At 40.7% G+C, this 24367-nt stretch overlaps 1 long non-coding RNA gene across 1 annotated transcript; it reads right to left on the bottom strand.

Moving 5' to 3' along the window:
• Positions 1–60: 60 nt before the first annotated feature.
• LOC108941719 (uncharacterized) lies at positions 61–24185 on the bottom strand. Its single transcript, XR_001966645.2, has 4 exons — positions 24014–24185; positions 23812–23866; positions 22759–22944; positions 61–127 (listed from the first exon to the last, which is right to left on the bottom strand). It is a non-coding gene; the product is annotated as an uncharacterized LOC108941719 (long non-coding RNA).
• Between the last annotated feature and the right edge of the window lie 182 nt (positions 24186–24367).

The raw sequence follows: 24367 nt of genomic DNA, 5'->3' as shown, positions 1-24367 counted from the left end.
GCTAATGCATCATCCCCAGCTGCACTGACAGAGCACTCCTGGAACTGCTGGATTTTATGTGGTCGTATGGCCCTGCGTGGACACACTCAACTGGAAGACTAATCTGGGGAAACTCAGAAGTCAGCACCTGCAAGCCAAGACTATAGTAAGCTTTGTGTAACTCCCTTTGTTTGATGACTGCCATTAATTCATTGCTTAATTCACCATGTTATCCACTGAAACATACACTTGTACTCATTCACACAACTTTCTGTGTCTACTACAGCAATGCAGGTTGACATACCTTTCTCAAAAAAACAGGACCTCACCTGCTATCTGCTATCTGTACTAAGGTGGAGTATTTTGCAGAGATTCAAGGTAGTATATATCGAGACGTGGGCGGCTCAAGAGGACCTGTTTCTGGGCACCCTCGTCACTTTAAAAAGGTTCTCTTATTGTCACAAAAACGCAGCATTAGATGGATCCTTTTGCGTGTCTCACTGAATTATTACGGCTGTTGGGAGAACATAACAGTGTCAGCAATATAGCCTGGGTGAGATGGGACCATCTGCGAGGTAAAGCACAAGGAAATAAGCATTTAGAGAGCAGGTCTGCACTCCCCACTCTGCCTCGCCAAGAAAATGTGACTCATCAGAGATCAGCGGTAGGGGGTAGCTGTTGAACTGGTCTTCAAAAGAGAACACGATTAAAACAGAGCTACTTTACACATCACATTAAGAGCTTCTGATCTGTAAAGCCAGCTAATTTGCCTTGTTTATGATGTGTATGATGCATAATGGCTTTGCCATTATTTTCAGTCTAAGTTTCAACAAGGAAGAATTTTCCACATGGGTGGCACACCATGGCTTTTTAAACACTTGATTCCTTGTGTTTTGTTTACTGTAATAAAGAAATCAAGCGAAATCATGAAGGGAACTGCAAACTGCTGTTTCACTTATTTCACAATCTGAAGCAGAGTGGCTGAGAACTCAACGTTTCTCCGATACAACGTGACGTGTTTCACAGCGCCATTTGTTCCCATGTGGTGAAAATAGAAAACGCGATGCTGAATGCTATCCAGGCTCAGATGACCTTGCTACATCAAGTGTCAGGCAACCCACTTTATGCAGTGACAGCCTGCCCAGGTGCGCTGCTTTGATGGATATGTTTGTTTGGACACCTGTGATGACATCGAAACAGGAGATGTACAAGCAGGCAGACACTTTTTAACAACAGCCCCTTTCCACATATGAACAGTGACCCTCTTTCATACACAGCTTTTATTTAACTGTTTGTGGTTACCTACAGATAATGCAGCAGAGGTATTATATGATCAACGTACTGCTTGGAAGCTAATCCTCTGAGCCACTTCAGATAATGCTAAGCAGTCCTGGCCCAAACTGCCACCATCTTTTTGTTTTTAAGAAAGGACTCACCAAACACCACCTCCAGGAGGCAATTATCATTCCACAACAGACAAAACTTGCAGAGAAACAGCATTATCATTACATCCATCGCCAACAACCGCTTGTCCCGAGCGGGGTTGCGGCAAGCCGGAGCCTAACCCGGCAACACAGGGCGCAAGGCTGAAGGGGGAGGGAACACACCCCGGATAGGACACCAGTCCACCGCAAGGCACCCCAAGCAGGATTCAAACCCTGGAACCACCACAGAGCAGACCCCGGGCAAACCCGCTGTGCTACCACGCCCCTCCGTTATCATTACGTTATTAAAATATTTCAGCACAGCATTTGGCATTACTTTAAATACTGCCTGTGTAGCAATTAAATGGATTGTTTCTTGTCAGCAATAAACCTAACTGTGGCTTAAGAGGTTAGTAAGTTTCCAGTCATACCAGTCTGACTGGGTGTCCTATGAATTGTGATGATGAGGCAATTAACCTTTATGTAAATGTTTTTACACTCCTCTCTCTTTCTGCGTAGACTTCTCTTCTGCAGATGAACAAACTTGTCCCCCTAGCACCCTACCTCGATGAATTTAAGGTTACCTATGTGTTTGGAATCACTGCATTCTTAATGTTTGGTGTGTTCATCCAGGGTTTTCCTTATAATATTATGTTTTCCGTTTTGAATTTCCTTGGTAAAATCATTTAGTCCTGCCTCAGTCCAGCACCTCAAACAAGAAACAATGAAAAAACATGAAAAATACTTAAAGAATAATACAGAAGATTAATCTTCCAAATTATTATCTGTTTATCTTTCACATTGCCGAGTTGTGAAGCTGAGATTTACAGCAAAAGACCCCTATTGAACCTGAACCTGTAAATTTTTGATGGAAACACAAGTTACTTCTGTGATGCCATGTGTTTCGGGTGGACTGATTGATCCAACTGGTCTGCAGTGTGTTTCTGTCATATGGATATGTAAATAACTGCAAATACTTTAGTACGGTGGATCTTGCATCGTAAGATGCTTTGGACAAAATCAGCTAAATACAAGTTAATAATAATACTGTTCCCTCCATAGCTTTGATCTCAGTCCCCCTTTTTAACAATATGCCATTTAACTTCATGTTTACTCTGTTTTTTCTTTGTAACAGTTAAAATTAAAAATATCTTTTAAATAAATGGATGAAGCGGCTTCTTGTAAACTTAAATACAGTCTAAGATATTTGGGTAATACCATAGCTGGTGCTTTCTCACGGAACAGATGCAGGATCTTGCAACTGGAATCTGGTAGCCTTCCAAAGTCTGCAGGGGGGAACAAAGCTGGGTGGGCAGAGGAGTTCCTGTCTTGAAAAACAGAGAGGAGCCTTTTTTCCTCGGCCCCCTATTCTCAGTCATGCCTTGGAAAAATCTCCATGCAGTCTCCATTCATTTGACATGGCCTTATGGAATCCAAAATATTAAGTGGCTGGCCCAGTTTTATATGATTGACAGGAAAAACAGAGCCTCAGGTCTTAACACATGGGTGGGCAATTCCAGTTCCTAAGGGCTTTAGGGCATGTTGGCTTTTTCTTTTTTATATTATTATCTTATGGAAGTCATTATTTGTTTAGTTAGTCGCCTTGTCTAATATTTTGAGGTAATTCACAAGTCAAATAAAACCTGTTAAAAAAGTTGCAACACTCTGACTGAAAAATATTGAAAATACCCATTTCTGTGTTAATGTACACTGGGTGTGTTGAGAACTTGGGCAGAGGATCGTAATGAGTAGGTACTTCATACCTTGAAAGGACAAAGGTATGAGGATACAAGCAAACAAAACAGAACAGGCCCTGGGAAATGGAGTATGTTGCATACATCAGTTTGTAATCTTCGTAATGGACAATGCATACAGGTATTGCAGCAGCCCTCCAAGTCACCATCTGAGTTCATCGTCCACAAATGGTCTTCCTCAACAACATGTCTGATCCACCATCCCCCAGCCCTGAAGTCTGCAATTAGTCTACAACACTGGTCTCACTCAGAACTCCTGGAGAAGCCTGCATGTTGCTATGACTGTCAGTCTCTAGTGCACTTTGTGCTTTCCCATCTTTCAACAGCTAGGGAATGACCAAGCGACATGACTCTCTTTCACTCTGCCTCTAACTCACATAAATACACACACACACACACACACACACACACACACACACACACACACACATGGACATACCTTGAAACACATGCTCTAGCTAGCACACACAAAAACACATTCACACAGTTTCTCAGCTTGCAGCTTCTGGCTTTTGTTGAAAGTGAGAAGAACCACAGAAGGAAAGCAATTTGACTACTAAAGCCATCAATAACAACAAACAATTTGAAGCCAATTTCAGTATTGTATCCACCAGTAGCATGAGAATGTTACCTTCAAGAAATTTCTGTTAAGCAACCATTCTTTCTACACATTTTCAAAAAACCTTACGATAAACACACACAAATAGGTACACCCTGAGAACGAAACATAATGCATGTTCAAATGACTGAACATAACTATAACAAGAGACAGCTGGTAGCGTAGTGGTTAGAGCTACTGCCTCTGGATCCAAAGCTCACTATCTCCACCTTTGGCTGGAGTACCCTTGAGCAAGGCACTTGCCTTAAATTGCTCCAAGAAAATTACCCAGCTGCATAAATTGGTAAATAATTGTAACTTTAACATTGTAAGTTGCTTTGGAGAAAAGTGTCAGCTAAACAAATACAGATAAATGTAAACTATACACATTCAGCAACTTGACATGTTAGTTTTATCCATCATCCCAAGTGGGCTATTGGCCCCCAACAATAGCTGACAACATCTCTGACATGTACAGCCTATAGCAGACCTGGAAACTTGCTTCTGTTCCAGTAACTCAAAACCTACTGACAGCAGCATACTGTGAGAGGGGCAGTGTTAGCTGCAGTCAGACAAAATGAATGCAAAAAGTCTATATCTGTTATCTTGACTACAATTCCCCATCACAGGTCAGTTCACTGCCCTGCAATTTCCAGTGGAATTTTTCTGATGATTCCCCATAAACTTCATGCATGATGTTGAAGGGGAGTCTGGACTGTCTCCAGCGCACCACCGGCCATTCACTCACTAACACGCTAGGGGAGGGGGACCATTAAAATTCTGCCCATTCTTTCTCTTCTTCGCAGTTTCTTCATTCTGGCACATGCTTCTTACTGGTAGTACTGTTGTGTCTGACAGTTTCCCAAAGCAATTTATAATTTTGTCAATTTACACAGTTGCTCAATGGAAAAATTCAGGTTGTGTCTTTCAAAAGGAGCAGTGTCAAGATCCCTCCTGGCAGACAAACTGGTAGCCATCAGGTGTTCTTAATTGCTGCTGAACATTAATTTTTATACTCTGCCACTTAAGCACACATACATATTAATGTTCAACTGGAGCCATTCTTCATCTCGCTGTGTGTTGCTTGGCAGGGACCCGGTGCAAAGACTGCCTTTCGGCTGCCGCATCCAAACCAACATTTGAGAACTCCAGAGCCACAGCATTGCAAAGGAGATACATCCCTTACAGCAGTGCACTATTTCCAGGATGTGTCCCCACTTCCTCTTCTTTACACTTGCTAACTGAGCTCAGACTTACATTTACATTTATTCACTTAGCAGACATTTTTGTCCAAAGCAACTTACAACAAATACTATGTAGTGTGACTAGCCCACCCACTGCTAGATACACTACTTACAAGGGGTTACCCATCCATGCATCAGTGAAACACACTCACTCTGTGACACTTAGACACTACGGGGGAACCTGACCAGCATGTCTTTGGACTGTGGGAGGAAACCCACACAGACACAGGGAGAACATGCAAACTCCAGACAGACTGAGCGAGGATCAAACCCACGTTCTTCCACACTACCCAGGCGCTGTGAGACAGCAGCACTACTTGCTGTGCCACCCTGCCACCCAATGATTACATTCACTGACAGCCAGCAACTCAGGTCTCCCTGATCTTAGATATTGTATGTACTGTTACTCTTGACCCTGGGGCTCTAAAATGCAACCTCGGTCATGCAAAACTGTCTTCAGCTCCAGGGTTCATTATCCCCCACGCATGCTACTTCGACATGGGAATTTACACCAGAAGGATGATTTACAGCAATGGGCTGACATTTTAGCATGCTTTGTGGGATTAGGGAAACTGACAAATTGGACGTGAGGAGACATTAACCGTGAAACCCATTAAAATGGGGTGATTCTTGGTCTGAGTAAAACAAACCCATGTGGCAGCTTCATGTAAATTGATCCGTCTTACTGAGGACAGGCATTGGGAATCTCATGTTTCACTGGTCTGGTCTCTGCCCCTTGCTGGGGCATAGATCCTGGCCTCAGTCTGTGACTTTGGAAGTGAGAGCACACTTCTGGCCTTGTCATGGCGTGTCAAAATTTAACTGTACTAAGATTATTCCTGTTGTTGTTGTTAAGGCTCAAATTTGAGCCTGGAATAAAGGCTAACAGATACTAAAAAAAACACAATATGCTCTTTTAGCAGGTTAGGTTTACAGAATGTGCTTTGTCTTTAATATATTAGAATAACTTGTACAAGTTTAGTATATAAAAACGACACCAAAGGTCACATCCATCCATCCATCAATCATCAATAACCACTTGTCCAGAAAATAGTCACAGTGGTCAGGAGCCTATCCTGAAAAGCACAGGACACGACGCATTCATATTTATTTGTAGCTGTCATTCAGCTTATGAGCAGTACCTGTAAATATTATAGGAATACTTTTACACCTTTCACAGAACATTCAATGTTTAACTCAAGAAAAGTTTAATCCATTCATTCTCAATAAAAGAGATCAGAAGTCAATGTGGTGTGTGGTATACTTGTGTCACTCCTCGTAAGAAAGTAGATGAACCAATCTAAAACAGGTTTATACAAGGTAAAATATTTTGTGAGCTTAAAACACAACATGAGTGTGTGTCAGATGTTTCATGTTGGTAATGTTTCTTATGTTGTGATACTTGACTAATTGCTGGCTTTGCACTCCAGAAGGGAGTAATTCCAAGCCTCCACACAACTCTATGGCTAAATGGTCTGATCAAAGTCATGGAAAATCAAACAAGCCTGTGTGATGGTAAATGCTGGCTTCCACGGGCATGACAACCATGTTTGAACATGTAACAACACTTTGATATGTGAAACTCCACCATGTAGACTTTGAAAAGTCCCAAATAAAACTAACACACCAGTCCCTTATTGTGAATTCTGATACCATAAGTGTGACAAGGTAAGAAAACCAGGAACTTAGCCTTTACATTTATTCATTTTGCAGACACTTTCTCCAAAGTGACTTCCAATGAACGTTATGCAGCAGTATCAGCCCATGCCTTATTCACCCAAGGTGACGTACAATGCAAGATACACTACTTACAATTAGTCACTCATCCATCTCCCATTGAATATAAGGTCCTTGGACTGTTGATGATCATGTTGTCATCTTTAGTGGTAAAGACTGTCAGAAGTTTACAATATACCTTCAACACACAAAATAGAATCACCTGAGGGAAAAAAGCTTTAACAGACTGAAAAGATAATCAAAGTAGAATTTATATTGGGTGGAGGCAGGGATAGAAGTTGAGGAGCACAATAACAAAAAAAGAGAATATTATAATTCATAGTAAATTCTGTTAAATCAGTGAAATCCTTAAAAAACAGATAACAAGAGATAAGATTGGCTGAAAAACCAAATTGCCCCTCTTGTGATCCTCAATGGGCTACAGCAGTAGGAGGTACTCATGCACTTGAAGTTCATAAAGCTCCTTAGTTTTTTGGTGAGGCGTGAGTGCACTTTGAATATGCTCTCCAGAAGTCATTTAGAATATATTTAGAATGTGTAATATTCACAGTGCAGCTTCCATTTAAACCCACTCAAACAAACAATTACAAAGAAACAACAATATACATGACAGACTTGACTAAGTAGACGCTATCTTTGCTTCTGGGTAAATGGCAACGGGAGATAAGAAGGGTTTGTTTGTCTATTTCTTGGATGCCGATAATCTCTTGCAAAGTGGAAAGGCCTATTTTCACTATTCTGCTCAAGAGGGAACATGAGAGCGCTATCAAGATGTGTTTTATCATTGCTGATAGTCACACTTCTGGTAAAAGCTCTCCAGGTTGCGATGTGTTAGACAAGGAGGCTCTAAAAAACCCAGTTTCAGTAAAAAGGAACGATGAATGCAAAATTAAAAACACAAGGCACAGGTCTCAGATAAGGCTCAATGCGGATTTGGAATGTTCCGTCCATCTGCAGTGACCATCTACACTCATAGCCTCAAAAGGCAAGTATTTCTAAAATAAATAAAACAAGTGAATCTTGGACAACTGGAAGTGGCTCACATGGGAGAATGAGTTACTGCTCCCTGGCTACATGACTGTAAGAGCCAAGAGACATTTTTAGAATGAATGGAGCAGAATGTCTCTCAGTGAAGTCTATTCTAAAACCCTGCAAAACCTCAGTTAACATGCTGAGAAAGTCAGCTCTTCTCTGAAACAATTTTCAGATGAACTCACTGAAACCAGTAGGGAAAGTTTTTTTAGTATCATTTTTAATCACTAGCACTTCCGCCTCGCAGCGCCTGAGCTGCTCAGGCATAGGTTCAAATTCAGCTCAGTCTACATGGCGTTCACATGTTCTCCAAATGTCTACGCAGGTTTTCTCCGGGTGCTCTGGTTTCCTCCCACAGACCAGACAGATCCAATTCAGGTGGATTGGTGACACTAAAACTGCCCATAGTGTGTGAATGAATGAGTGAAGGAGTGAGTGATGTGCACATAGGGCTATCCAACACTGGACTGGCATCCTGTTTAGGGTGTACCCCCCTCAGTTTTGTGCCCAATGATCGACAATGAGCATGAGAAGAGGTTAATGAAAATGGATGGATGGCTGGATGGATGGATTTTCAGTCAACAAGAATCAATTATACAATTTAGAGACTATTCTTCCTGTTCCCACAATACAGTAAAATATTGTAATAATATTTTAAACTTTAGGAATCAGGATGTTTGATACAGTGCTGAATAAAAACTTCTTTCCAAAATCTCTGGGCACTTAGTGGTTAAGTGAATGCAGAAAATTTTGTGTTTTTGAAGTTTAAAAAACTGAAATCAGTTGCTGAAAATGTATGTGGGATCTTACAAGAAAAGTATAAACTTATGAAACCAAAATTTTCAAAGCACAACAACACTGCCAGGGTTTCACATGATGTCACAGGTACCCGCACTGAACTGGAGCAGCTATTATCAAGCAAAATTATCAGTAGTTTAACAAGAAATTGCTATGACAGAGCATGCTGTAATCCTGCCAAACAGCCAGGGCCAGCAGACCACTGGACGATCTGTTTGCAGGTGAGGTAAAATAGCCATTTAGAAATGAACCTGGGATGGAACAAGGTGAGGTTCACATCATAACAGGCACGCAGAGAATGGAAGAGTACCACATTTCTCCTTTTCAGTGAAGCCTGTGTTTCTACTGCAAGAATGCAAGACTGAACCAAACACAAAGGCAGGGCACTTTTTTGAGGTTTCGGCATGCAACCTCAGGTTACATACACATTATGTTCAATTTTCTCAGCATTGTCCCAGCACATCTCTGAAAGAGAAAGTAACAATGTGGTATTTGCAGCATGAAAGGGGAGAAATGTTTGGTATATAATGTGTTTGCATTCTTGTCAGTACTGAACCATTACAGACACATACTGTAGGTTTCATAACTCACATTCAGAAGTAATCTGCTATATCAAATATTACAATTGGTGTTGCGAAGAGTGCCTATAATAAAATAATCTGGGTCTGTTTTTTTCCCCAGAGATGTTATAATGTAATCTAATGTGAGAATTTTCTTTGAATTGTTAGCACATGGAATGTTGCAAGAACTTTAGTTCACTTGGCTATGCGATAATTGTACAACTACCAAAATTGTTGGGCTGCAAGTAGTGGTGGTGTCTCAAGACTCCTGGGCTGTGGGTTTGGATGTTCATTTAAATCCAGCTCAGCATGAGGAAAGATTTCATGTTCTTCCTTTTACTTGTGTGGGGTTCCTCTGGTTGCTCAGATTTCCTCCCACAGTCCAAAGACATGTATTCCAGTTGAATTAGTGATTCTAAATTGCGCTTAATATGTGCAAGCACATGTGTGCGATTGTCCCGCAATGTCACATCCAATGTATACTCTGCCTCTTTTCTCTGGGGGAAATGCCTATGACAAAAGCAAAACCTTTTTTCACCAAAACAGAAAGGCAGCGTCATACTGGTGACATATGCTGGGGGGGGGAAAAAAAAAAAAAAAAAAAAAAACAAACAGAGCAAGGCATTGTGACAAGGAAGTACACTGCCAGCATGACAGTCACATTCACCTCACCTTCAACATATCATGGACACATTCCTCTGTAAAACACTTCTTGTGTGACGGGTTATTTACCATATCTATAAATACTGGAGTGTAAACAAAACAGATTGAATAAGCACTCATCTAACCTTAAGGGAGAGAAACTGCAAAATTGCAGTTTCTGCATGTGAACTGTGATGCAGAATAGGGCCGAGTCCAAAGGCCATAATATCTGGTGACTTGCCTGATTATGCATTCTGCATAATCTGATTGTATGAATACAAAAATCCAGTGTCTCAACATCTTTTTTCCAACTATATATACTTAACTAGCCTTACGCCCTGTGTTGCCGGGTAGGCTCCGGCTCCCCGTGACCCCGTATGGGACAAGCTGTTCGGAAAATGTGTGTGTGTGTGTGTGTGTGTGTGTGTGTGTGTGTGTATTCCAGTATTAATAGGCATTAAGGTTTAGGAGACTTTCTATACAAAATTGTAATAGCTGAACCTTCCAGGCATCTCTTTGTTTCTTCGCCTTATGCCTTTGTTTAAGCGCTCTGTGTCACTGCGTGAGGAGTGCTCTATAAAAATAAACTGAATTGAATCTCTTGATTTGCCACAGCATCTCCTCACATCAGTTGCCCAGTTACAGCAGTTGCTAGTTTATAAGAACAAAAAAGGAAAAAACTCTTTTAAAAGACAAAATGAATGTGACATGACAGATTGGTTATGCAATCTTGCATAGTTTGGTCCTATAAGGTTATAACCCAAACTGGACAAACTGCAAGGGTCACAGGAAGAGAATCCCAGAACCAGCAATGGAATGTAAGGCGGTGTTCCATTTCTCACGGCAAGAGCTCGGTATTTCCTGTGGCCCTCAGCCGTGTTTACAAACCCATCCAGCAGAGTTCCCACCCTCAGACCCACTTCGGGAGCAACAGGGGAGCAGATGACGCAAATGTCTCCCCGTGGGCTGTCCGTGGACCTTTTAGTACATCAACCTCAGTGGAGGTTTCAGGGGAAAAGGAAAGAAATCACTTGTGTGCACCAAGTCTTCCGAGTCACTTCTCACTCTGAGTTTAGGCACCTGCTAATCTTCCCAAAGAGGAACAAAAAGCCACTATGATACAGACCTTCATAACCTCCTTACAGAACATCATTTTTAAATTATTTATTTATTCATTTAGCCTTTTAGACACTTTTCTTTAAAACTTTCCCCATTTACACAACTGGGTCATTTTTACTGAAGCAATTTTGAGTATAGACCTTGCTGAAGGGTACTACAGCAGGAAGTAGAATTCAAACCTGGGCCTTTCGAGTGCAAAGTGGCACCTCTTACCACTTCATTAGCGTCTCCCTGATTATTTCTTTATTACTTAGCAGAAAGTTCCATTGAAAGCTAATGACAGTCAAACCCATTATATAGCTGGATGTTGTACTGCAGCAATTAAGTACATGTCTCAAGTGCACTGAAGCAGGAGCAGTGCCGGGAAGGCATCAACATTCATTTCATACGCACTTAACCACTGCTTTACCTGCCATAATTAAGCCAGCCAAAGTTTCTGAAGCCTCCAATTATGTGCCGAAATGCAGCTGTTTCTCTTACCAGAACTGCTATCATTTATTACTTTCAGCAATCTTATGATCCACCTTAATAATATATACAATTTTGTTTCCACTATTGTAAATTACCTTGTTTTCATCAAAGAACTAAAACATGCGCTTCACTAAGTTGAATGTGATTTCATTTGGAAGTGTTTTCACTGTAAGCCTCACTAGATCAGGTAATGCTAAAAATGAGTGGCTAAAGATGACTGAGAGGATTTTGGAGTTTACCGATTTCTGTGTAGTTTCCTTGCTTCTTCAGTTTCAGTATTTATAGTCCTTCTCCACAAGGCACCATCAGCTTCTGTATGCTTCTAGATTGTTTCCATTTACCATTGCTTGTGATTTTCAGTGCCAAACTACTGCTATACTACAGCATTTTATCTCCACACTTCACATCTGTTTGTAGGCTGCAGATCTATACTCAGTGACTCCCCATAGCTCAGTTTCGACCCCACTGGATCAAAATGACTCGAGCAAATTTCTCACTCCACTCCTGCATGCATTGTATTATTAATGTGTTTCACAGTATAAGGAAGGTATTTCTATTTCTGGTTTTCACCCTCTCCACACAAGTCTTTGGCTTCACTGGAAGCGATTTTACATGGCAATTATTCCCTAGAACGCAGTTTTCCTTTCTGTGCTTCCTATTGCCAGCAGCATCTTTTTATTTATAACTGTCAACAGGAAACAGTCTATTTTGGATATAGTCTGTAGTTCATACAATAATCACGTCTTCTGAGCAATACTTTCTGCATCTAAACTCAAACCTTCCTAAAATACAGTGAACACTGTAGCATACACACAAACGTTCACATGATACAATCAGATAAAAGACACTCAGCACAAAGCAATATCATGAAAAAGTAGCAGAGTCCATGGAAGTTGTACTACTATAGCCAGTGTTTACACCAATGGAAAACCAATTACGTATCAGTATTATCTCTCTATGGCCTTGACAAATTTATTGTAAATGTTGTGTAATTGTGAAACTCAAATTAGATATGGACGAGAGGATCGACTTTTATTTGAATTCTAATTCTGGTGTGGTCAGTATTAAAATAGTGATTATTATCAAGCATATTTGATGCAGCAAAACATATGGTGGCATGTGTTCATTTATAGCCTGCTTATGAGAATTGTATAGAATGTTATATGACAAAGAGTAAGCGACTAAATCAAAGCAATAAGGGAATTCATTAAAATACCACCAAGTTTGATGGCTAGCCCAGAAAAACAGCATTTGTGAATTTCATTTACATCTATATAATTGCAATGAATGTCTTCATTAACAGGAAATATAATAATTGTTGTGATTCTGAATGTTAACACTGACTGTTCAGTACCACTTGGAAATAATCTGTGCATGATGGTACTATAAGTTTATTTCAGCACACTTGCTGAATATTCTACATCAAACATTTGTCCAAGTCAGGACCTCCTGGCACAAGAGCAGAAAATCAGAGGTGTCAGTCCATGGATTGCAGTCTTCACAAGAAAAACAGAAGGTAGGATAGGATCTTTTTATTACACCAGACCCACCAAAGAAATGACAGCACAATCAATAGATACCACCTGCCAGGGACAAGTGCCCCCTTCTTCAAATGCAGAAGATCCTCTAAGTCAGCAGTGAAAATCAAGGGGGCGACATAAGAAAAGCTTACCTTCTTGGCTAGATCCAAGCCATGTGAAACTATTCACCCATTTTGTGATTTGTACCAGTCAAGCAGAGAAATAATTTGAGGAAATAAGCAGCCCACTGCCTTCACAGCAGGCCTGTAAGGAGGACCTGCTCATGCTACAGCAAACTCTGTGAGCCAGAGTGCAGTTAGGTTAATGGTGTGATTTAGATATCAAGGATCTTCAATGTACAGAGTGAGGCCAGGCTGGTTGTGTCCCACCTTGTTCTTGTTATTAAAACAACTGACAAAATTTGTAATTATATGAAAAAAGGTAATTATGTAATTATGTGAAAAATTATGCCTTCACCCTTCTGTGGTACAGTGCTCTAAAGCTGAAAGTAACAAAGGATCACTTTGTCAGAAATACTTTGTTTAGGGCAATTCATACTTTTTGTGATTCAAACTGACTGCATCTTAGAGTAAGAAACCTTTAATCTAGATTATACTTCAAAATTTTTAACTTATATTTATTGATTTTGCAGATGCTTTCCTCCAATGAGACAAATCAGAAAATGAGTATATGTTAATCATTATATCCAGAGATCTATCCAGAGAGCTTGACACTTACATTTAATTCATCTATGATGGTGAACTCTGAATAAGTGCGGCTGACTCTAGCAGCAATCATTTAAATATCCAGTGGATTCCATGGTCTATATCTCAACTTCACCCTGTAAATATGTGGACGACTGAAGTGTTTCAATTTCTACATTTACATTTATTCATTTAGCAAACGCTTTTTTGCAAATCAATGTACATCAGCAGAAAGAGAGACTAAGTTACAGTAGATTCAGACGCATGATTCTCAAGTACTGTTAGCAACTTTCCACCATATGAACCAATGTTCATCACACGAGTAGCTACTTGAAGGTTTATCCAACATCTTCCACTTGAAAAATTAACATCTGATGTGCCTGACAACTCTGAATGTCTGAATACCCTTCTGGAATTAGACAGTGCTGCATGATCACACCTGTAAAAAATTCTAACCTTTACATTTTCCCTTTGCTCTATGTACGTGGACTTAATTGCAATTTCATTGTGTATTGTCTCTGCCTGTATTTTGCTGTGATCCAGTGTTGTTCATAAAATAATAAAAACAATACAGATTGTTTTAGCTTATAGAACTGTTTGCTTTAGAGCTCAGTAAACATCTAAAGCAATAAACAAAGCTAAAAGCCAGGGTAAAATGTTTATAGATGCCTCTACATATACTTGTGATTGCTCACACAGTGGCAAGTGCCTTTTTGCCATAACACAAACAGAATTTACTGTGATAAAATAGCAAATATTCCATGTGATTGTAAAATCAGTGTATACACTTCCTAAAATTTTTTATGGGAAATTTCCTTCAAATGATCTTTCATGGGCAAACGGGGATTTAAACAGTTAGATGTCTTTAAATCTACCCTCATAAAATATCCATTATTCAATACATACACGTACTTAACAGCAGGTGTGCATGGTATATTTAATGACACTATTGGGTGTGTCATCACCTTCACCTAGGCCTGGGTTGACATGAAACACAACAAAGGGGCTTATTGTCCTAGTGGCAATGACAGGTTTTTGACTGTAACAGCTGGACAACAAAGCAGACCCACTGACCCAGGACAGTCCATGTTATATCACACCCCTGCCTTTCCACAAGTCACAGCTCTACTGAGAGAGCCGTAGTGTGCTCCAGTCGATCAAGAAGAAAAGACATACCATTCGTATTCATGGGGTGAATGTTAAGAGATCAAGAAGGGGGAGCAAATCAATCAATAGCCTAACCAGCAATCTGTCAACACTCTGTTGAATCTGCCAGGAAGGAAAAAAAGCTGGTTCCGAATCACTGCTGCTAAATTACCATAAATCAGAAGTATGTCCCTAGATCTGAAGAGATAAAAACTTGCCACAAACTGAAAAGATGAAACATGCAAATTAATCTCGCCTCCGCACCTAAAAGGCATCTGTTGACTTTTCGGTTCTGCTAATCCGTGTCCCAGCAGGAACATCCCATTCCATGGTGGCAGTGAAGGGCTACCCATCTGTGCTGAAAAATGGGTGCTTCATGCTATGTTAAAGTTAAAAATTATTTTAAATCACTAAAAATAAAAATATATGAATAAAACTGTGCACATGAAGAAAATGCATTTAACAATAGATTCACTGTATTTACATCATTATTTTTGTAGTTTTAAATCTTACTGTAACAGCACAGTCAAGGGAATTTTACATTTAAAAATCCTATCCAATCAATTCAAAGCACTTTAAGTACAAAATTTATTTATTTCTACATTTGCTTGAATATCAATCTGTGAATAAATATTCAAAGAAATATTTTGGTAAACATTATTTAGGCAATCCTGAAATGACAAAATCGGAATTAATACCTGCAGTCTTACTTTCAGTGCCCGTAAAGTCTGAACTTACAGCTGTACTATATCCAACAGTTTTACCTGGTCTCTTCCCACACATAACTAACCATAACTAATGCGCTGCTCAGCACAAACAGCTCTTTCCTTGCAAATCCAAAAAAACCATCCCATAAGGTCAAACACTGGTCCTTGCCAGGCAAAACACTCTCCCTTCTGTCCCCCTCATGCACACTCACCCCTCAGGAGCTTGCTTAGCATCAGGTAACAGTATAAGAGCTTTTCCAGACACAACACCCTCCTTCCTCGTCAAAGGGTCACGCATAAATCAACGGGAGGTCATGTGCAGTGCAGCAAGGGCCAATGTGATGCCAAGGCCCTTGTTACAGCACTGGGCCCATCCATCTGATCATAGCATTGCTGAACAAATATGGACCACATTCCATACATGATCAGGAGGAGTAAAGACTTGAGGCAGAAGAAGCCTCTCTCTTTCAGACACACACACTTCCCCAACTATCCCCCATTTTTATCTTTTTAGCTACACGAACACACACACACACACACACACACACACACACACACACACACACACACACACACACACACACACTGATTGAAACCACTTGTACCGAACAGGGTCGCAGCGAGCTGGAGTCTAACCTGGCAACACAGGGCGCAAGGCTGGAGAGGGAGGGAACACACCCAGTACAGGATGCCAGTCTGTTGCAAGGCACCCCAAGCAGGACTCAAGCCCCATACCCACCAGAGAGCAGGCACAGGCCAAACCTGCTGCGCCACCACATCCCCTTGCTACATGGACAGCAAAGTTAAAAACATTTACTTTTACCTTGCATAAAAAGCAGGACAAGAATAAAAACAGCATATGTACATTTACATTTATTCTTTTGGCAGACAATTCATTTAGTAGAAGCTACATAAAGGCATTACTTGTTAGACATCCTTGGGTAGCTAAACTAAACAAACTTTCGCATTCTGTTTTTTCATACCGATACCCACTTATTGTGCACATTGTATTCTACTGTTTTATAAGCAAGTCAGCTCTAATGCCATTTCTCATTGATTGCTGAGGACTATTATTACGCAATGGTGTTGCTGATAGAGTTCTAACTACTGTTATCAGTCCCAAGGTCTATTCAGGATTTACAAAAAAAGCAGGGGAGGAACGCTGCAAAAATGACAGGAAATTCCACTCTGGTTGGCTTCCACCAACATGTTCCACCAACCAAAAGAATGCTTTAAAAATCAGGCCATCCAAAAGTTACGTAAGGACACGAGGGCAGTCTACAGCCCACTGGAAGCTCAAGCTTAAAATGACTGTAGATAAAGGACTGAAAATAGCGATATTATAAGAAAATAGATAATAGCTCCTGAATGCATTTGAAAAAAAACTGGTTAAAAAAAAATAACAGATGCACAGAACAGATGTACAATATGGTGATTATTTTCTCAATATCTCTTTTTGTCTAGCAAGAATAATTGAACAAAAAGCTTTTTAACTAGCTCGTGCATAACAGCATTTTACAAAGGAAATCAAGGGGACAGCTGCCAATGCATACCAGACTGTATTCAGGGCACAGTTAAGGAGGAACTGAAGTTTTATCGCCACATTGTGGTGACTGCTGAAAACACACTCTCACTGCTGTCACCATTTGCCAGTGTTGCTGCAAGTTGTAGCACAGTTTTTAACCAAAAACCACAGGTATTAGAAAAGAGGAGAGGGATTCAAACAAGCTAAATGCATCCTGTTGATATTTGAGGATAATCCCATTGAGCATTACTGCTTTTGTTCATCTCCCCAATACGTGATGAGTTGTTACACTGCTGCTGAAGAATATGAGAGGAACAAGTATAAACTAAGTCTGAACCTTTTAAAGTCTTATTCGGGGAAAAAAGCAGCTCATTTCTGCTTTATCTTGCAAAAATTATGTCATGATGATCAAGAACGGCCTTCTATAAATTTTACCACCTGAATTTCAATAAAATAAGGCAAAGTTTTACATACAGTACCTACAACTAAAAACATTTTGAAAACTTGTTTAAGGAAACATCAAATAACAGATACAGATATGACTATTTAAAAAAATCAAAAAACAACTCTGAACAGCTCTAATACTACAAGCAGACTGCTTCCCTGGCATCTAGAAACGAGGACTTTAATGCCCAAAGTACAACTGTGCAGACAAACTGGATTAGTAACTAAACTACACTTCATGACCTAGGGAAGCTTTTCTGTGGTATTCCTAAATCCCCTAAACTGTAAATGCCTCTCCTGAATAAAAGCTTGCTTTCCTACCAGCACAACAAAGAAATCTGTTTCCATCCTTCACAACTTAATCAACTGACATTCCCCAAAGACTAAAAAGTTATATGCTGTAGCAATTTTTCATAAAAGGGAAAAAAGTAAAGCACACAGCCTTTGCTTATGTTAACTAGGGCAATGTAGTTAGAGAATGGATGACTGGATGTGCGGCAGTGAACTTCCTCCATAATGATCAAAAAATTCATGACTTCAAAAAAAATCCAGACCACAGGAAATCAGATCATATTTAGCTTGGGAAAGAGACCATGCTAAACAAAAAAGTGAGTGATGGACTGCCTTCTCACCCAGGGTCTTAACGGCTGTATTTCCTCTACTTCCTGAGATTGGCTCCTGATAGTTGCAACCCTCGCTACTAATGGATGGATGAAACAATCATGGCTAATCAAGGAATAAATATGTGATCGCTGTACAAAAGGTGAGGCAGCATTAAGAAATCACTTCCTGCTATATTGTGAAAACAATAGAGTTATAGGTTATTCTGTAACTCTCAGAGGAAACCCAGCACCGTATGCAATCTGTGGCACCATGCCATGTCTTCAAACTTAGACTAGCAAAGAATGGAGACCACAGATATTGACCATTACACAATATGCATTGTTATATTCCTTTGTTTTTCTCATTTCCAGTTGCTTTTTAATCCATTTATTAAATTGTCTTGTTATAAACTACTTTGGCAACATTACTGTACCTTGAAAATATATGCCAAGAGAAGCTATTTGAATGCTATTTCCACAACATAAAAGTTATGTGACGATTTATTTAACTCATCAAAGATGGGGGTAGAATGGAGGAGCAGTGGGTAGCATTTTTTGCTTTGGTATGGTCAATTGAGGCTAAGTCTGTGTGGAGTCTGCATATTCTCTTTTGCCGTCCACCATCTGAACCAATGTACATCATGAGTAGCTGTATAAAACTTCATCTGAATATCACAATATGCAATGAACTAGCATCCCATCCCATAAGTGGTTAGCAACGAGTGGATATCGTCATGACCGGGACTAAAAGAAAAGAAGAGAATTCATAGTTACTATTAGCAAATGCCATTTAACACACTATACTGTTAATTATTATTTTTATTTTGATTTACTTTAGATTACTGTTTCTGTTTTAAACAGTTTTTGATGTTACATTATACATAACATCTGAAATTTGTAAAAATTCTTCCCAATGTTCTAAAAATTCTTGCTTTCGATTCTGTAATTTTGGGGAAACACAGCTGCAAAACAATTTAATTTATCAGTTAAAACAGGGCCATGAGGCAGTAAAAAAAAAAAAACAGCAGAATAGCTGTAAAGTCAACAGGGCTGCCATGGAAAAAAATCTTTCTTAAAAGTGCAAAGATTGCATTTTCAGGAGGAGGCTCACAAGAAGAGCTCATAGCAAGCTGAAATCCAATAGTCCCAACACCTGTTGTCCTCAGCAGTGCTGTCAAAGGCCAAGCTTCGACAAGAAGAGGGAAAGCCCTACAGAGGAGAGGCAGCATGTCCACGGGCAAACAAGCAGTACAATGCTTCTCAGCTTCTGACCGCAGCACTGACTCTTGCATGGTGTGAGAAAGTATGCACGCACCACACACCCTCTGCACTGTATATACAGACAAACCCCTCTGTCAGCCTCCCATCAGCATTTCTCACGCATCTACACACTAAATCACTGTCCAGCCAAGAAAAGAAAACAGTGTAAGTTGTACTGAGGCCCTTGTTAAAACTGGGAAGCAACACTACTCTTCATTTTACAGTTTCTCACAAATAAAGATTAATAAGCTGGCGTACTTTTCATCACTGTATATCAGCATGTTAAATTAATGACTTTTAATGGCTCTGGCTTAACATGACTGGATAGGAGTTCCCGGAAACAGCAGCGAAATGGACTATATGACAGGAAGTGAGCCGTATCGAAGGAAGCTGAGGGTTTGCCTGAAATGGGGGGTCTCCTTGGCAGCCGGTAGAATGGACATCTCAAGAGAGGATTAACGGACAAGGTCGTTCACAGGCAAATACTCACATGATTAATTGAACCCGAGAGTTTATTTGCTTTGAATAAAGTGCACTTTGCTTTTATTATTGCTGGGCAGGAAGGAGCTGATTTGAATTCCATATTTAATAAGCAGCCTTTGTGTAGCAGCTTCCCACGCAGCTACTTCAGAGGCAAGGTCAAGGAGGAGCAAAATGGTGCAGTGAAATGTAAAGTGACAACATGCTGGCGAAATGGGCTTACTACCTTTGCGGTGTGTACTGACATGTTTTACTTTAACCTATAAACTTTAACCCAGAGACTATTATAGACCAACAACTGAAAAAAAATGAGGCGCAGTGTCCCTTGCTAGCTTAGAAAATATGTTTCTGTGTCATAATAGGACAGCATGTTTCTAACCACAGTCTACATGGTGCTGACAGCCACTTCTCAAAACAAGGCATTTTGTTTGTAATTTCCTGATTACTGTATGTACATAGTGTATTCCCACTTTGATTACATATTTATTTTTATTACTTTGTAGCTGAGGGTGTGTGGTGGTGCAGTGGGTTGGACCAGGGTCCTGCTCTCCAGTGGGTCTGGGGTTCAAGTCCAGCTTGGGGTGTTTTGCGACGGACTGGTGTCCCCTTGCGCCCTGTGTTGTTGGGTTAGGCTCCAGCTCCATGTGACCCTCTATGTGACAAGCGGTTTCAGATGGTGTGTGTGTTGATATTTTCATCTAAAAATGACATCTACCCATACAGAGAGAAATATTTTACTGGAGGTATTTAGTTTGCATGTTCTCCCCGTGTTGGTGTGGGTTTCCTCCAGGTGCTCTGCTTTCCTTCCAAGTCCAAATACATTTGTTAGATGAACCAGTGACTCCAAATTGCTTGTAATTTGTGTGTGTGTCAGTGTACGATTCTCCTGCAATGGACTGCTATCCTGTCCAGGATGTACTCTGCCCTACCTGCTGTATTTATGCGACAGGCTCCAAACCCCTACAACCAGAGACTCATGGCTCTGCTTCTCTCAACACACTGATGCTGTAACCAGGTCTTGCAGATATGTCCTGCATAAGATCCACAGGATCCAGCCCTATCTCACAACAAACTCCACACAGATTTTAGTCCAGGCTACGGTGATATACCATATAGACTACTGTAACTCTCTCCTGTCTGGTCTTTCAGCCTCTGCCATCAGACCTCTTCTGATGACTCAGAATGCCACTGCATGAGTTGTGTTTGACCTGTCAAAGCGTTCCCATGTATTCCCCCTCTTCCGCGCTCTCCACTGGTTTACCACAGTTTAAGACTCTGGCTACAGCCTATGAGACCATCAGGGAATCTGCTCCCCAATACCTACAGAATCAGATCACTCACTACACCTCAACCAGACTGCTATGCTCCTCCTTCTCTGCCTGCTTGTTGATCCCATGCACAAGAGGTGGAAACGTTCTCAGTGTTGGCTCTAGTGTGGTGAAACAATCTCCCTCTGTCACTCAGAACTGCTGAATCTCTCTCAGTGTTCAAGAAGGGTCTCAGAACATATGTTACCTGCTACCTGCCACCCTTTGGTGCTGAATCCAATATACTGTAAGTAAATTAATCTACAGATCTGCAGAAATGCCACTGCTGCACAAATGCCTACTATCCCAGGTACGACCAATGATGCAAAGCTTGATATAGAGTCCATCCATATTTCTTGGTACCCCTAGCTCAGCCACCAGCGTGGAAGTACTGCTCCACTTCTGTAAGCCCTCCATGGCACACATCAAGATTGTCAGTGATGTGTTAGCAGCTCATTTTAAGCTATAGGATCAGGCTCTAAGCAACCAACAGAAAACCAAGTCAGGCAAACCACAAAATATTGGCAGTGCATGGTGTTCTCTTTGGCTGTTGGGTACACTGTGATGGGCTGTGGTGCTATTTGTCATCTCCCAGTTATTCACTAATGTACACGAGAGGCAAGGTGAGATGCACCACTGTCCAAACAGTATCTTCAGTCATACTCAAAGTACTGAGATTAAACATCCTTCAGAACACCCTGTGGCCCTCAAGGACAAAGTGCCCCCATTTCCCCTACGTCAGGGCTGGTGCCACAGCCGTGGCAGTAATCAGGGACAACTAAGAGGGGGAGCCTGCTGTGAGAAAAGCCAAGGGCAGTCAGCAGGACGGCCTAGAAGATACACAGCTGCCAAGCGGAAGAAATGCACAGGTGCAGCATGGGCCACCCTGAATCTTAACTGCAAATCACAATGGGAAACCACTTCTGTGTTTATGTGTGAAGCATCAGTGCAGAAGCTGTTTAAAATCCCCTTTTTATGAATACACTTGTTTATCCTTACAGTGTAAGCCCTCGGGATTCCCAATTTTTCACTGGGGAAGGTTATTGTCATAGCTCTACTGAAATGTGACAAGAAACACAACAGAAATTATACACTGCCATCTTGTGGCCAGACATAGGTATTAACACGTCCTTCTATGTTTAGAACCGATCAAGAAATTTGAACATTGCACATTGCTACATTTTTTTCCCCACAAACTGCAGAAATGCAACAAATTTCTTGCCGATTTTTTCCTCATTACTGGCAATTTCAACAAGTAAGAGTTGAAATATATAATAGGACAAACAGGCACTGTTGAGGTCATTATATTTGTGTTCTCTGCAGGATCACTGTTAAAAGGGAGCAGAAATACGGAACATAATTTTTCTTTAAGGTTGTCTGTCAAGCCCACCTGACACCCTGGTCTTGCTACATCATCAAAAACAAGGGGCAAACCTTATGAACACCACACTTTCCCGCAGTCATTGCAAGTACACAAAGTGAAATATGAAGGCAGTAACAGGTCATTTCTCCTATACAAGTTATTTTTACAGTAACCTACAATTATCCTGTATGTAATTTTGCCCACTTAAAAAGCTTTTGCTAATTACAGAGTTGTTGTCTCTGGGCTATAGTTGCTGCGTCCCTACAGTAATTATAAATCACATGATGACAGTCATTAATAAGTTTATACCACATTTTGGGGAGAGATCCTGTATCTGGTTACCTTGGCTTGTTGCTTTGTAAGTGATTCTTCTTGATCCTTCAGGTTGCAGGTTAACATCAATGAGAGATGTAATGTTAAACAAATGGGCAGCAGGTGGCTTTGTAGTTCAGTCTGTTGCCTTCTAGTTGAAATGTCCCAGGTCCAAATCCCAGTCCTGCTGTAGCACCTTTCATTGAGGTGCTTATCCTGAATTAATACAGTAACAATACAATGCTGCGTAACTACACGGATAATTATAGGTTGCTGCTTAACATCAGTGAGAGCTGTAAGGGGTGGCTGGTAGTGTAGTGGTTAGAGCTGATGCTTCTACACCCAAAAGTTACAGGTTCAGATCTTACGACCACGATGTAGTACCCTTGTGCAAAGTATTTACCCAAAAAAATTCTCCAGTAAATTACCTCATTTTATAAATTGGTGAATAACTAAGTACAGCTTAACACTGCAAGCTACTTTGGAGAAAAGCTGAATGAAAAATGTAAATAATTCATTATAAAGTTGTCTAATAGTGTAGCTCCCCCTAAATGGGCGGCTAGGCAGAACAGTGGCACTGTGGTAATAGGTGTAAATCATCACCCTAGGCGGCACAGTGAGTAGCGCTTCTGTCTTACAGCACTTTGGTGATGTGAAAGGACAGGGGTTCAATCCACAGTCAGTCTGTGTGGAGTTGGCATGTTCTCTGGGTGGGTGTCCTCCAGGTGCTCTGCTTTCCTCCCACAGACATACTGTTCAGGCAGACTGGGGACTCTAAGTCCCCCATAGTGTGTGTTCCACTGATGTATGGATGAGTGACCCAGTGTAAGTCTTTGGGTGCTCTGGTTTCCTCCCACAGTCCAAAGACATGCTGGCCAGGTTCACCCATAGTGTGTGAGTGACAGAGAGAGTGTGTTCTACTGTTGCATGGATGAGTGACCCTTTGTAAGTAGTGTATCTAGCAGTGTAAATCACTCTGGTGAATAAAGGGTGTGGGCTGATAACATTACATAGAGTTTGGACCAAAGTGTCTGCTAAATAAATGCAAATGCATCACTTAAAATTGATAATAAAAAACCTCACCTGCAGTTGCCTGGTACCAGCCAGCTTTGCACATCTGGGAGTTTTTCAAATAAATCTGTGTAGGGAAAATGGGATGAAAAAGCTGTTAACCCTTCTCTGTAAAAACAGTGTACTGTTCAGTAGGGTTTGTACACCATTAAAATGGTAATTATTTACAGCTATATGGAGGTCAGACAGTACGTTACTGAGTAAGCTAACTTACCTCGTAACCCTTTGAGGAAATGCAGTAAAAAGAAGTGAAGTAAAAACCCTGTTGTGATGCTCTGATCAATACCTAAGTCAACAGGCAAGGTTAAGTGTTCACACTTAAAGTGGCCACCTCGATTTTAAAAGTTAAAGAAGAGAAAAACGTAACATTTAGGACCTCTCTAGAATTGGGAAAACTGGGAGGCAAATTAGCAACATCAGCTTTTAAAAAAAAAAAAAAAAAACCTTCTTTCTTGGGTTCAACGGGAATAAGCAGCACACGTTCTTTATAACCACGGTGAACTCACTTAAGAAAGGAAAAACAAGTGCAGTAAAACACCAGTTTATGCGCCGGTTCGCCTTCAACTTG

This window comes from Scleropages formosus, chromosome 8 (assembly GCF_900964775.1).
Source record: "Scleropages formosus chromosome 8, fSclFor1.1, whole genome shotgun sequence".
NCBI lineage: Eukaryota > Metazoa > Chordata > Actinopteri > Osteoglossiformes > Osteoglossidae > Scleropages > Scleropages formosus.
Note: the sequence above shows the minus strand (reverse complement) of the source record. Positions and strands in the feature narration are given on the sequence as shown.